A 9,431-nucleotide genomic window follows, 5' to 3' on the forward strand; every position below is an offset into this window, starting at 1 on the left:
ACCCAACACAATGAAGTGATGGCAGTCAGGACACCAATATTTTAATAGCTCTTTGGTCTGAATAGTTATTTCCTTTTAAAAAAAAAAAAAAAAAAGTTGAATCTGTCCATCTGTCCTGCATGGTGCCAGAAAATCCTCACAATGAATACAACATGCTTTGCTTAAATATCTCATTAAGGGAAGAGCCAGAACCACATTTACCTGGGCTATACCAAGACTAAGCTTTAGTTCATGGATTTTGGTGTTGGAGACTTTGGTTGGTTGAGCTTCAATATATCTGCTGTAAAATCTAGAAGATATTGTAGCCTGCAGTTTCAATAACCATGGATCCCTTGGCCTCTTCTGACTACCGAACCACCAAATCAAAGAATAATCTGAGTTGGAAGGGACCCACAAGGATCATCAAGTCCAACTGTTGGCCCTGCACAGCACCATCCCCAAGACTCACACCCTGTGCCTGAGGGCATTGCCCAAAAGCTTCTTGAGCTCTGTCAGGCTGGTGCTGTGACCACTTCCCTGGGGAGCTGTTCCAGGGCCCAAACAACCTCTGGGTGAAGAACTGTGTTCTAATAGCCAACCTAAACCTCCCCTGACACAACTTCAGGCCTGGGTTCCCTTTGCCACTGGTCACTACCTGCCTTTATGAAATGAATGTACACAAACACTGTGAGATACAACTATTTTGACAGATATTTCTAGCTTCACTCCCCTCCTCCTCCCTAGAAATTCCAGAAGTTTTATAACGAAATGTTGCAACTGTCCTTCAAATAATGATGCTTAAATTCCAAAGAAGACAGATTGACTCCATAAACATCTTTCCATTTCAACTGCCATGACATTTGATGCTTACATCCAAGCTGTTCCTAGTAACAGGACTGTGGAAGCCTACCTTTGCACCACACATTTTCACTTGCTGTCACAAGAAGGGTTATTGATCTGTGTATCTCTGCTCACACAGCAAGGCTTTCCATTTTGGAGCTGTGATATTGTCGTACAAAGAGGACAAGGAAAAGATCAATGATTTCTAACAATGATCACTTTTAAGAGGAAGAGCATTGGTAAAGTGACTTACTAGTCTAAGTATCGCATTTGCAGTCTCTGCAATAAGTTCTGTATCCTGGCAGGCATTAACTCCATTGCTTTTGATAAAAGCAGCATACTGGGAGAGAATCACCCACTTTAGAAATGTTACTGACTATGGCATGTGATAGTATATACTTTATATAGAGCAGGTTGCAGCCTTACAAAACTGTGTAAGAAGTGTCAGGGCCCTAGGAAGGCTGGGGGCTCCACAGGGACATCCCTACAGCCCAGCTGAGAAGCAAAGCATCTGGGAGGCACCAGGGGCAACTCCATCCCACGGCATCAGGTACCTCTCTGGAGCAGCAGGGCCATGACTGGGCAGGGCAGAGCTGTGGGGAGCTGGAGAGCATCCCTGCTGCAGCATCACTGGGACAGAGGCTGGTGGCTCTGGGGGCCTGAGGGCCTGGGACCTGGGCAGAGTGGAAGAAGCCCCAAGAAACTGTCCCTGGGCAAGGACAATCAGGGTTGTTGGTGTCCCCTTGTGAGCTCTTGAGAAGAAGTTGTACAAGGCAGCTCAAGAAACATTTTGATTCCTAGGAATTTGGAAGCTGGCTTACTCCATAAAGCTACTGGGATTTTTTACTTCCATCTGTGGTCCCCAGTACATACAGTGGCAACACACCTCATGGTTTATTCACCACTGTGTCTAGTAACCAGGTACTGCATTTGCCAGTTTTTCTCCAAATGGCCCTTCGTTAGTTTCTGGAAAGACACAAAGAAAAGGTGCTCCTAACAAGACCTCTTCTGATACATGTTACTTCACACATTTTGATCAAGTCCCTTCTGAATGAATTTCATTTCTTGAAGCCACTACCAAGCTCATCCTCCCAGGGAACCTTGTAAAATGCATTATCAAAATCTTCTCTGTCACGAAACAACACATTCACCCTAAAACCCTCCTGCACCTCTGCATAGTCTGGGGGAATGTCAGGATGAAAACACACACAAGAAAGCAGAGAGAACTCAGGACTACAAATCTTTGTCTGACAGCCTTAAAAAATGAGAGGCCCCTGAGAGCAAGAAAAGAACAGAAATAAAGATACAGAAGACTGAAGCACACAATCAGGACTCTTCTGCCAGGATATTTGCTGAAGGTCCAGCACAGAAGACATGCACGGGAGAAGAGATCCTTTGCAGTGAGGGCCACTGAAGGCAGAAGCAGAGGTGACCTGAAGGAAAGCAGCAAGGCATGCTTACAAGGCCTCCAGTTCACAGGATGGACAGCAGCCTCTGCTGGGTAGTGATGGACAACCTCACGTCCTAAGCAATAAATGAAAGGGTGAGTGACTCCTTTTAAAAGGGGTAGTCAGGGACGAAAGCAAAAATAATAATCTGTGCATCTGCACTTGCCTCTGCAGGTTCAGTAGAGAGACGGAAGCTCTTTGGCTGCCAGACAAGTGGCTTTACTGAGGAACAGTGTCCCATTTGCAAAATTGGAGGCTATGATCCTGACCTTCCATGTAAAACATTTTCATAAATACAGATGGAAATAACCAGCCCTAGGTAGTGATTCTGATCATCATTTATTCTGCTTTCTGACAAGAGGAGTGTACAAGCACTTTGAGATGAAATGTGTCTGCACATTTAATATTAATTTATGGCAAGTACTCATGTGCAGTCTTGACATTTGTTTTCCACATATAATAGCAACAGGAAACTCAAGCCTTTGAATGTTTATAAGAAATGAGCACACATGTAAACAATGCTGACAGAAGATGATTTTCTTTAAAACCTCTCTATTTTCACTTCTTTTGCATTTCTCATTTGTCCTTATTCAGCACATTTTAACCTGCAAATGTTATTCTCAAAGGTCATAGGAAACTCAGATTGTCAAATAAAGCTGAGGTGCTACAAAGATCGTACTTGGTAACAGACTGAAACTGACAGAGATAGGTGTAGAGAAATCTTACAGAGGTCTGACCATAGTGTAAAGTCTGACAAAAGAATCCTCCACCTTGCAATGGGGACCCTTAGCCCTACCCACCATAAACTAGAAGACCCAAGTTAAAAAGGAAAAGCCATATTAATTATTAAACATGAATTGGCTCCATGGAATAGTCTCTCATATCTCTACTTCCAGATAGTCCATGGCAGCAGTGTTACACAAAACACTTCAGTCTGGCTGACACGGTCTAAAATTCAGTACTGACTCCTTCACTGAACTGCCAGGACTGTCCACAAGCACATGTAGAGCAGCTACAAATCTTATTTGCTCTGCAGAGCCCTTGGATAAATCCCTCCTTAGAGTGGCCCTCAGGATGACTGAGCTACAAAGCTGGTGGGTGCCAGTGACCACTCCAACACCTGCTGTCTCACTAATGATCTCAAATCCCTCATCCACACAGGGAAGCAAGATGCATCAAAAAGAGAGAGAAGACTCTCTCCTGAAGAGGGAAATAAGCTTTTCGGAGTGTCCCATCCAGCAGTTCAGGGGAGTACTAAAAAGAAAAAAAGGTGAAAATCAGATAAACAGCTTTTATTCCTTTTTTTGTAAGAACTGCTAAGCTATTTCGCATTGAAAGAGATGTTCCTTTGTTAAGGGTAACTCCCTTAGCAATGTCATACATGGATGTTTATCAGCTGCTGTGTTAGACTTTGTCCAAGCTCAGTCTCCTTGATATCAAGCAAGTGTGACTTGTAGGTCCTAGTCCAGGTATTGTGCCATTTGTGTGCTTTGCATTCTGGGCACAGAAACTGAGGAACTGAATCTTGAGGCTCTTTGTTTTCTCATCAGTTGTTTTAATGAAGCAGAATAATTCTATTACTCTATACAGAGCGAGCAGGCAGTCTATCTTGTCCTTCTGAGGTCTGTTTGCTAGTTCATAATCTGCAGTGGTGATCTTGAAAAAGCTGGCATAGTTTACAACCAGGCACTCTTCAGAAAGGAGATGTATCACTGAGAATGATTTGCTTATCAAGTCACTCTCCCCATCATCCAGTGCAAAAGGTCTGCAAGGTAATTTTCATTCCACCTGGTGTTCTAAATCCATGTCACTCTGATGTTTGCAGTAAAGGAGTTAATTCATTTTATTTGCATTCTTAAAACTCCAGCAACACCTTGGTACCCAGCAACCCTGGTTGCCTTGGCTGGAAGGAGATGGCAGGGGCATTTCAGGATCTTGTGCCAGTAAAAGAAGCAGCAACAGAATGAAAAAGGGAGGAGGATGATGTGCTACACAAGACATCCAGGAAAGACATTATGCAGCTTACTAGAAACATCCTGCTAGAGACGCAGACTTCCAGGTATTTTTTCAGAGACTGGCAGTGTCTGAAACATCACATCATGATGATGTTGTGACTACTTTAGTACTTCAGCATCTCCACCAGGAAACAGCTCACAAGGTGCTTACACTGAAAAACAGTAAACAGCTGGCTAGAAGTAAGAATTGCACAACAGCAATGGTCCATAGGAGAGATCCAAACACCAAGCACAAGCATTTGAAACACATGAACAACTGTGGCTCACCCCTTAATATAGGCTTTCAACTGGATCAATGAAGACTCAGTTCAGAGAAGTGCTGGGATAACACACATCCTGACAAGTTTGGCAGACATAGACTTCTTTAAGGATATTGATGCCCCCTGATCTGCCTCTCCTGCCCCATGCTGCACCGGCACATCCTTTGCTCCTTATGCTCTGTGTTAATGGATTGTCAAAGATTTTTCTCTCTGGTGTACTACTTTGAGACACCTTTGCAACAAATTACATGGCATCATTCAGCAAGAGACAAAGGTCACACATCCAGCTGTGAAGTGGGCTAGCAACATCCCACTGTGTGGTTCCTAAAACCGGATGCAATAATGGGGATAATGTAAGGGACTGACATAACGGCAATCTGACGATTTAGTGTTGCTATGCAACTTGAGTTGGGAACAGACTTTTGCAGTTTCTTCTTAGCTGTCCATTGAATGCTCACTGACAGTGTCTGGCAACCTTCCCCACTCATCACTTTACCTAAAGCAGCAAGAATTCATGTGCAGTTTTTGTGCCAAAGTACCCTCTTCAAGCCACTAGTGTAAGCAAACTGAGATGCAGACACTTGCAATGCTTTTTCCAACCTGAATGAGATTCCTGTTGTGCTATACACACACACACACACACACACACACACACACACACACACACACACACAGAGCTACATACCTTCACACACATTTCTCTTTCCCCTGATTCATTGCAGATCTTCCCATCTTTCCTCCTTTCTCCCCTTAAGGCCATCATGAAGATGACCTTGTCATAGAAATGCACTGTTTCTGGAAGCTTTTCCCTAGCCATGTCACAGCTATTATCACACCAGTTCACACTGTTTTATACCTTTGTACATGTGATTCCTTCAGACCTTTCCAACTTTCTCCCAGCTGTTTTCTCAGACTCATACAAAGTGGGAATAGATACAGTACTTGCTCCATCTTGTTTTATTCATATGTCCTGAAAGTGCCTTCACCTGTCTTGAAACGGACCAGTTCTAAAACCCCCAAGCAATTATGCCTTCGGCCCTTTCCTTGGGGCTCTGAAAGGCTGACAAAACTCAGTGGTTTTAAGGAAGCTGACCTGCTCATCTCCCTTGTTGAAACCTGACTGCTCCTAGTGACATCTCCTTGTGCCACCCTCAAAAACTTGCCCTTGCATCCTAGTATCACCTGAACACCAAGATGATGGCTATTCTGCATGACGAGTAATTCATTCCCTATGATCCTTTGTTATCACTTCCCAGACCTCTGTCAATTTGTTGCTTTTCTGTGAATTCCTGTGAATTTCCACAATCTGTTTTGTGGTGTTGCTTGTGTGATGTTTAATAGCTGCAGCTCAGAGTTGGCTGCATTTCAGTGGTAGGAGGGGGAACACAGGGAACTGTGAACTGAAACTCCGTATAATGTTGCTAGAGATGAGAACAAGTAAGGGAGTGTTTGCTGTGCATGCTATCTCCAGAAAAACATCTTTGCAAATGTATATCTGTGCAGGCATTGTGGAGATAGGGATTACGTTATGCAGAGGGGAAGAGGAGCTGACTGACAGTAGAGATTTGCAGTCCATATTCATGTTTCACAATTGTGCATCTGTTAGCAGAACAGCCATGAAGCTCTCGAAGTCATTGCACTAAAAAAAAAAATAAGAAAAGATAAATCAATAATTTCACACACCCTTTTACCACAGCTCAGAGGGTGAAGGAGGATAGTGTCATAACAGCTCATAGCAGTGCGAAAATTTTAATCGAAACAATCTTCAACCAGAATATACCACTTTGATAAAATCAACATTTTTCAAAAAATACTAAGTACAAATGAAAAATCCCTATATAAAGGGAGACTGAAACAAAAATTTCAATATTGAAGAGTTTGCCTTAAGGAAAAATACAACAGTTTTTTTTCAAATTAAAATACTATTTTTGAAAGCAACCTTTTATTTTTTTAACATAAAAAAAACACTTGTACTGTTTTTATGTTCTTCAGTTAATAATGAGAGCCATTGATGTGTTCAATATACTCGATTAGCCTGGAATCATGTTTCCAGGATATTAAAGACAATTGGTCCCTAACTAGTACCCAGAATATTTCTATTTCAGATTGCAAAAATTTAAATTGTTTCATTCAGCACAGACAAATAAAGTTGCTATTGCTTTTCATAGCAAACTCATTACTTCATAGAAAAATCACTTGCTTTAAATATAAAATATCACCTGTACTAAATTATATAACAATGTTTAATTATTATATTCATGGTATGTTATGTTACTGGTAGGATTGCATAACGTGGCCTCATATGAGACTTGACTTGGCATAACCTAACTCTGCATTTCAACTGATATGTGAAACGATACCAAAACTTCACTAATTTTTAAAATAAAATATCAGCTATTTTTCTAAAAGTATCTAATTGAAATGTTCCTAATTTTTAGTTTCTAGGAATACACTGAAAACAGTATTTTTAACACTAAAAGTAACAAGACACCTTGAAATCATAAACTTTGACATTTCTCTCAAATGAACATTTCAAGTTTCCTCTAGCTCTCACTTAACCTGTGATTCACTCTTTGTACTAACTCTAAATCTCACTATTTGGAATAGTTTTCAGATTGGAGGCCTTGTCAAAAGCAATCATCATAAATTCAGCATGCACTTTATCATAGCTGGTTCTACCAGAATTTGTTGCAAGATAAAGCAGCTCATCAGTACTCACTTTCATCCCAATATTAACTCTTTTCTATGCACTCACAAGAATCTCAAAATTATCCCCATCAGAATATATAAATGAGGTTAAAAATAAATCAGGAAGAATTACATCAATCTTGCCACCCAACCACACCCAAGAACACAGAGATTTCAAGGCTCCCACCACAGCCCTGCTCACAAGATCCTGTTGCAGGGAGGACCCGGGATGGGACTGACACTTCTCCACCATTCCTCTGCTCACCCCATGGCGCATCAGAAGAGCTTGGACTTCCCTTTCTAGCATGTGAAGGCAGGCAGAAAATGAAAAGCTCTTCTTTCTGAAAGCACAAGTCCTCTTCTTCCTGCCGTCAGCAGCTGCAGTGGAACTGCAACCCAAGGCTTCCACCTAGTGTCTGCCGGCCAGCTCGGCACAACACCCGCTGCAAGGCTGGGGCGCCAGGCGTGCCCTGGAGCCCACATCAAGAGCAAAGCCTTGGCTTATTTTTGAGGTGGGAATATTCTCCTTACAATACAAAACTACGCCTCGGCTCATTATGAACCACCCAAGCTGTCACCTAGAACTAATCAGCTTCTGGTTTACATGTAGAAAATAAGATTATTATTATTATTACTTATTTATTTATTTCCCCATCATACAGTGCTAAAATCCAAGGCTTTAGGTGGATGCAACAGAAAAGAGGAGAAGTTTGTTGAATTAGGCAGGACTACTCTCACATGCCTAAGGATATTTTTTAACCTTTCTCTGGTGCTGACTTGCCTTCATGGCAAGCCCACAAGAAAACTGAGTGACTTTCTAATATTTCAGTTCTACTAATTAAGAGATACTTAAAAATTAGGCATGGCCTTTAGAATTGATATGTGATAGACAGGCACATTTCTTCTATTTGTGTTTGACTCCTTCCTCAACCTTCATTTCACATCAAGGTGACGGCTATTCTGCATCATGAGTAACTCATTCCCTGTGATCGTTTTCTTTTTCACTTCCCAGACAATCTTTGCAAAGAATGAAGGACCTTATCAACAACTGTTTCTGCCTATACCTTTCTCCATCCTATAAAGAGACTGTTTACTGTTGGATTTTGATTTCCTTAAGGACATCTAAAGCAGCACAATCTTGGTAGTTGTCAAATCAGCACCCTTTTTGTGTTGCCACCCTTGTGCACTCATACAGTGACTTGATACGAAAGTGTCTTCTAGCTTTTAAAAATCTCTAGTGCAAATGTTTCCAAGACCTTTCACAAAAGGCAGTTCATCTGTTTTAAAATGCTTCTCTTGATCTCTCTGCTTCAGCTTCCTTGAAGCAAGGTTCCTTGTGCTTTGGTTTATGTAAGCTAGAGGCTGTGTTCTCCCTCCAACACCTGCTATTAGTCATTTGGACAAGTGGGTGTGTATATGTAGATCCATACATAGACCCATTCACAAGAAAACTCTGTTAAGAGGAGCTCAGAGCTTACAACGGAGCCCCAGAGCTTTTCAGAATACGTAGTCACACTTGGAAACTGGAGTCACTGAAAGCCATAAAAACTCACCAAGCCACGAAACTCGATCCAGCTGCCTCAGCATTCCAGTATCCCACTGCTCTCACTTACAAAAGCCCATATTCCATCAGCTTCCCAGCAGCGTACTCTTTCTATAATGTGCATGAAATTCAGGGAATATTCTGCGGGGTTAGAAGACCATTTTGGCTGAATCAGTCTGTGTGCAATGTAAAGGTAAACATGAAATAGAAGCCGCTGATGGAAGAAAGGGTTGGAGCTGATGCACACACATTACCCCTTGGGGACGATGAAGGACTGTGCAATACAGACACAGCATCCTGCCAGCACAGGAGCAGCAGACTCTTATGTGGGAGCTCCACCACAGTACTGGTAGGAGCTATAGGGTGAATACAGAGAGTATATTTAATTGACGTCACTAGGCAGCATTACTTAGAACAGAGCTAAGCACAATTGCAAAAAGAACTGCCTCCAAGCTATTCTATTTATATTCCTACCAGAGCTACCATTGGTACAGTCATCCTGCTGCTGAAATCCTGACCCTGTCGTTACCAGTGTAGCCATAGACCAGAGGAGATCATTTTGGAACTTTTCAGAATTTGGCATGTCTTAATACCAGCAAAAGCAGCATTGGCAGGGGGTGGAGTGTGCTATTTGCACAGGACCTACGTCAGGATTGGC

The 9,431-nt window shown here is 42.1% G+C and overlaps 1 long non-coding RNA gene across 3 annotated transcripts; it reads right to left on the minus strand.

The window, feature by feature from the left end:
- Positions 1–2,590: 2,590 nt before the first annotated feature.
- Positions 2,591–7,773, minus strand: LOC105758573 (uncharacterized). Of its 3 annotated transcripts, none has more exons than XR_001122603.5 (2): positions 7,496–7,773; positions 2,591–6,181 (listed from the first exon to the last, which is right to left on the minus strand). It is a non-coding gene; the product is annotated as an uncharacterized lncRNA (long non-coding RNA). The 3 variants fall into 3 exon arrangements; XR_003958070.4 differs by having other exon boundaries at positions 7,433–7,773; XR_004366633.3 differs by having other exon boundaries at positions 7,418–7,773.
- Positions 7,774–9,431: the final 1,658 nt, after the last annotated feature.

Source organism: Taeniopygia guttata, chromosome 1A, assembly GCF_048771995.1.
Source record: "Taeniopygia guttata chromosome 1A, bTaeGut7.mat, whole genome shotgun sequence".
In the NCBI taxonomy this organism is placed as follows: Eukaryota; Metazoa; Chordata; class Aves; order Passeriformes; family Estrildidae; genus Taeniopygia; species Taeniopygia guttata.